This window comes from Triticum dicoccoides, chromosome 6A (assembly GCF_002162155.2).
Source record: "Triticum dicoccoides isolate Atlit2015 ecotype Zavitan chromosome 6A, WEW_v2.0, whole genome shotgun sequence".
In the NCBI taxonomy this organism is placed as follows: domain Eukaryota; kingdom Viridiplantae; phylum Streptophyta; class Magnoliopsida; order Poales; family Poaceae; genus Triticum; species Triticum dicoccoides.
The window spans coordinates 174980038-174986254 of NC_041390.1; positions in this window are offsets into that span (position 1 = coordinate 174980038).

Here is a 6217-nt window from a genome sequence, read left to right on the forward strand (position 1 = left end):
GCAGAGTGGCGGCGGAGGGGCGGCAGGGGTGGTAGATGTGTCGGGGGTTTGGTGCGACATATGCCAACGGATGGCTTATCATGGTGGGGGCGAGTAGAACGTCGCCGGTGCCTGGAAACGGGATGAGGCGAAGACATGCACGCCGGCGAATCTTACCCAGCTTCGAGGCTCTCCGGGGAGATAATACCCCTACTGCTGCTCTGCGGGGTCTCCGCATGATCACTATAGTCAAAGATTTACATGGTTGCTCCTTGAGCTGTGTATGGTGGTAGGAGAGGGCAAGGCTAGCTCTCTCCCTCTATCTGGTGAGGTATAGAACTACTGGGATCCAACCCTTTGCATGGGTGCCCTGGGGGCTTTATATAGGCCTACCCCCCAGGGGTACAATGGTAATGTGACTGGGTGCGGGCCCAGCCGTCAGTGTCTCCGACCTCCGACTTCTCCGCCGACTGCTGGGGCCCGCCGACTGCTGGGCCCCGCCGACTGTTCTGGTACGGAGCCGACAGGCCGCGTCCGCCGCGGGCGGGTCTTGCCGGCTGCTGATTACTGTAGCCGTGCTCCTGATGATGCAAGCTTGGTCATTGGGTCGTGGCAACAGCCCCGCCGCCTGGCGGACGATCACTGTGGCCACTCCCCATGGCGCGTGGGCCCGGGGGAGGGCTCGGCTGACTCCACCGGGCCGACTCCCGTTGGGTCCGACTGGCGGTGCCCCCGCCGTCTCCCGAGGTCTCGCTGGTTGGTGGGCCCTGCTGCCTCCAGGCCGTACAGACAAGCCGTCGTGGGCGCAGGACTAGGTACAGTGATGCTGATGTCAGGGCCGGCTAGGCAACAGTGCCACGCCGCGGGGAGATCTTCCCAAGTACGGCGCGCTGTAGCCATGCCTGCCCTTGGTAAGGGGCGGGGAGTGGGCTTTATTATAGCCACGTCCCTGCCCTGTCCTTCTCGATGAGGTCACGGTTTGTTGGAGTCACCGGCCGACTCCTCAAAGCCGGCTTCTTTGGAAGTCGTCCCCGGGACTCGGCCGTGAGCGGGCAGTCGGCCGCCTTGCCGTAGACTCCCCAGGAGGCGGCTCTTCGCCCTGTGGTCTTGAGGGGAGCAGCCTGCCCCGATGTCTTGAAAGGTCGTGGGCCTCGGGTTGGCCTACCCGTGGCCCATTACTCCAACAGTAGTCCCCGAAGCTGGTGAGGCGCCGCGGACGATCGGCCGAGAAGCCTCAGCAGTTTCTCTTTCCGGGCGCAACTCATGGTCTTGATTGACTTCCGCCGGGCTGACTAGAAGGAGTCGGACTCGCCCAACTCGGACTTACTCAATTCTGACTTGCTCAGTAGTTCGAACGTCGCGGCGGGATTTCAAGTGGCGGGCTAGCTAAGCTTCCGGAGAAAGCCGACCGTTCCTGGCCTGTCACACAAGGGCACGTGGCCAGGCCGTCCTGCCAGCCCACGCGCGCGACGGGACTGGCCCGTAGGCGGGGCCCGCCACTACCGCGCCTCGGCGCCCGAGCGGATCCGCTGTGGCCCCGGTGGACGGTTAGGATTCCTGTAGAGTTACTGCGCGCAGTAACTTTGCAGGGATCGTGGGGGGCGTGGGGTTGTGGGCGCAGTAAATCCCCACGCCCGTCCCCTCGGCTTCGCAGCCCCGAGGGCTATAAGTAGGGGGAAGAGGGGAGCACGTGCGCCCCTCCTTCCTGCTGTCCCTTGCCTTCTTCCTCCTCGCAGCTCCTTCGCTCTCCTGCTTCCTCTTTCTTCTCTCTCTCGCTCGCTCCGCCGCACGCCCAAGCTCCGGCGCACGCTGTGGTGACCGCTCGCGACGATGAGCTCTTCCTCTGCTGCCGCGCCTCCCCCGGTGCGCTCCAGCACATAGGACGGCTCTGAGGTTCACGAAGACCATATCGAGTTCCTCCGCCGGACCCGTCGGCTTTCCGGCGAGGATCGCGTGCAGGTGCATCTCGCGCCGGAGGGGGAGATTTCCCCCGCCCCGCGGGAGGGCGAGCGGGTCATCTTCCGCTCGCACTGCCTGCGCGGGTTGGGGCTGCCGGCGAGCAGCTTCCTCCGGTCGTTCATGGAGTTCTACGGACTCAGCCGCACCACCTCACCCCCAACACAGTGGTGCTGCTGTCCGCCTTCGTGGCTTTGTGCGAGGGCTTCCTGGGAGTCCTCCCCACCCTCGAGCTCTGGGGGAGTTCTTCTTCTCCAAGCTCGGCACCCAGGCCGCGGGCGTGCCGGCTCAGTGCGGCGCCTTCATCGCCGTGCGAAGGACAGGAGCCGACAACCACTTCCCCTCCATCGCGCTGCTGAAGTCGGTGAAGATGTGGCAGCGGTCCTACTTCTACGTCAGGAACGTCGCCACGCGGGGCGATTGGGTCAATCTGCCGGCTTTCGAAGCCGGCCCGCCGGCTGGCAGACTGCCCAACTGGTCATACCAGGCTAGGTCGCTGACGCCTGCGGGAGCCGGCGCCATCACGCGACTCCGAGTGCTGACGCAGTCGGAGGGTCTGACTGGCCCGGACCTGCTGGCCGCCTTCGTCTCGCGCCGAGTTCTTCCACTCCAAGGCCGCCCTCACCTGATATGCCAGATGAGCGGGGGCCGTGACCCGAGTCGGATGTGCACCAAGGACATGCCTCACGAAGAGTTGGCCCTGATGGTGAACTATCTCTCGGACAGCAGGCTCCCGGAGGACTGGCGATTCGGCAAGGAGCCATACTCCCGCGCCAACCCCCCGCCCGTGGTGAGTCGCCTTTCTTTTCTTCAGATTGTCTTCTTCTTGCCGAGTCTTGTTCTAATCAGTCTGCTTTTTGGTTAGAATCCCCTTCTTCACCCACCAGCCGGCACCTCGGGGCCAGCCCGTGAGTTCACCGCCGATCGGGCGGAGAGCGACGTCGACGACTCCGATATGGGGGCGGCGGCTCTGGAAGACGACGCCGAGGGAGGAAGAGGGACGACAGGCGACTTCAGGCCCTCGGCCACCTTTGCCGACTAGCCTGAAGACGACGTCGAGGAAGGAGTCGCCCCTCGCCATCGGCCAGGAGCCAGTCAGCCGGGTGCGGGCTCTTCTGCCGCGTCGGGCGCTCCAGGCGGCGGGAAGAAGCACCGGGCTGCGTCGACTTTGTTCGGCAGCCGGCCGAAGAAGCCCAAGGGCTCGGCTGCGGCGACCCGGCGGGACGAGGTGGCCGCGAAGGCCATCCGCTTCCGTAAGGAAGTGAAGAAGCCGCCGTTGGTCTCTGCGTAAGTATCCTGACTTCAAAGTTTATCCTTTCTTCGTGTTTTGTCTGAGTTTCTGCTCGCCCTTCTTTCTTCAGGGCTCCCCTCTCTCTTGAGTGGGTCGCCGCCGCCTCCGTCATGGGGTCAACGGAGACGCCCGCCACCACTCGGTGGATAGACCCCGCTGCCGACCTCCGGGAGGCGACGGAGCGGAATGCGCAGGAGAAGCGCAATGAAGAAGAAGCCCTCCACCTGGAGAAGGCGGAGGCCGACAGGGCGGAGGCCTCCGCCAAGAAAAAACTAGCGGAGGCCGAAGCCGCCGCCGCGGCGAAGCAGCGGGCTGAGGAAGCCGCACGCCGCCAGGCGGCCTTGCTTGTTACCCCGCTGAACTCTGCGCCGCCGCCGCCGGAGTTCACGGGGCAGACTGGAGGAGCCGGCGGGGAGAACCTCGTCGAGGAGAGGGAAGGCGGCGAGTCCTCTACTCCGGGCGCGAACGTTTCGCCGCCTCCGCCGCCGTCTGAAGGCGTGCAAGGCGAGCAGCCTGTGGACCCTCCGGTGCCGTCGACCGAAGAAGAGGCCGTGGCGAGGCTACTCCTCCAGGTCGGCTCGTCTGCGCGCCGTCGTCTGGAGAAGGCGACTTCGGGCCCCCCGCCCCCTGGAAGCCGGCACCGCCAGCTCGGCGGCTCCAGACGCTGAGGCGTCGAGCGCCGCACCTGTTGGGTGGGTGCGGGGAGGTGGCACAGGGTCGTTGAACCAGGCGCTCCTGGACGTCCAGGCGAAGCTCCGCGCTAAGGGCGACGCCCTCCAGAGCTGCACCAAGGCGTTCCTGGCGTCGCGGGCGGGCGGCCGGGTATGTCTTTTCTTTGGGCCTTTGTTTTTTCTTGTTTCTCTCTGTGGGGGCACGCCAGCGCACCCACTGGGTGTAGTCCTCGAGTTTCGGGTCGGCTGCTGAGCAGGCGGCCCGGAACTCCAATTTGATGAGCTTCTGGGTACTAACTTGTCTGAAACGCTTGTTGCAGGACTACCACAACCTCCGCGTCACCACCTTCAACCGTAATGTTGAAGAGTTGGGCAAGCGGACCGCTGACTTGGCGGAGAGCCGGAGTAAGTCCTCCTCCTTTTTCTCTTCTCTGCGGGGGCGCGCTAGCGCACCCGCGGGCTGTAGTCCCCGAGATTCGGGCCGACTGCTGAGCAGTCGGGCCGGATCTCCCCGGCGACCTACTTTATTGACGACTGCTGTCTTTTTTTTCTTTCCTTCAGGGGCCAACGCAGCTCTTCAACAGCAGCTGAGCAAAGCCAACTCCGCCCTGCTCGCCAAAGGGGAGGAGTGCAGCAAGCTCGCCGCGGAGCGCAATCTGCTGACCGCTCAGTTGGCAGAGCAGAAGGGGCTGCTCGCGAAGTCGCAGAGGGAGGCGGAGGAGACGGAGGCCGCCCTCCTGGCCGAGTTCGCGAGCGAGCGCTCTTCCTGGTCTGACAAGGAGGCGATGCTGTCCTCCGGCTTCCACGAGATCGAAGACATCGTTGATGGTGAGTCTCTTTGTTTTCTTTCTTTGAGCCGCCGACCTTGGTCGTGCCGACTCCTGGTTTTTGACTCGCTTTTTTGTTTCTTCGTGTCTTTTGCAGACTTCTTCCCTGGGCAGTCTCAGGCCGCTATCCAAGCCATCGAGGCCGATCGTGCAAGTCGGAGGGCGGAGGGCGCAGAGATCGCCGCCGATGCCCCCCGAACTCTTGATGAGCACATCTTGAGTATCGAGGCTCGCCTCCGGCCGGCTCACCGGATGCTGCGCCGGCTTCAGCGCGTCGGTGCCCAGGCGATCTTCGCCCTTTGGCCGGATATGCAGGCTCCGCGCACCCCCAGCCTGACGGCCAACTGGTTGGAGGTCGCGGCTGGTCGCCTCGAAGCCTGGAAGGGCTCTTCGGCCCGGGCTGGAGCGCGCCGGGCCTTGGAGTTCGTCAAGGCGTGGTACCCGGGGCTGGATCTAGACCGGTTGGCCACGCTTCGGTCGGAGGCCCAGTCGGAGCTGGCGGCTGCGAAAGACGCCCTCGTCAAGCGTGTTGCGGCGATCGCCGAGTACACCAACAAGAGCATCTTCGTCCCCGAGCGGTCTGAAGACGGCGAGGAGGTCCCGCCGGAGTGGTTTGGGATGAACCCAGACTACGGCGGAGGTGATCGGCTCCAGCGTTGAGGAGGAGGACGAGGCGGAGGGTGAGGGCGAGGCGGAGGCACCAGAAGACGGAGTAGACGACCAGCCTCAGCATGACCGCGCCTCCAGCAACGAGCCGCGTGCCGCCGATCCGACTGCCGCCGAAGACGATCAAGCCGAGACTGGCTGGCCGACCACCCCGACGACTGACGCTGGCGCCTCCTCCGACCCCCTGACTCTGTCTGCCGCCTCCAAAGCTGCCGCAGTGTCTTTGGTTTTATCTGCTTCAGTAGTCTTTTGAGGAACTTGTTAATTCGCACAATTCCACCCGCGGGGTGTATTTTGAACCTCTGCTTGACAATTCGGCCAAGGGCCTATGTCTATCTTTTCTTGCTCATTGTTCTATTTGGCTGTTTTCCTTTGCCGCTTTCTCCTAGTTGCCTGCCTTGCCAATCGGACAGCCGCTCTGCAGACTGTTGCTGGATCAAGTGCTAGGCTACTTTGGGAAAGCAAGTACTTAGCCGATTTCAAGATTGTTTGAGCAAGTTGGATAGAAAACGACAATCCGACTGTCCGAGAGTCAGTTTGCGAGAAGGGCTTGGAAGCCGTCTTGAGCTATGCTTTATGCTTTGGGTCCTTAGCCATTTTCATGCGAATGCCATTCTACCTTACTGCTGGCCACCGTACAGTCGCTCTGCGAGCTGCGGCTTCTGGCATGAGACGGCTTAGGCGTTTACACACTACTTGTCCGACTGCAGGAAGCATTTCATAGTGCAAGGCGGCAAGTCCCCGGGCCGACTTGTCGAGCCCGTTGCCAAGCGGCATGACAAAGGGTAACATACTTGTAGGCATAATTTTTATCATACAGACAAAAG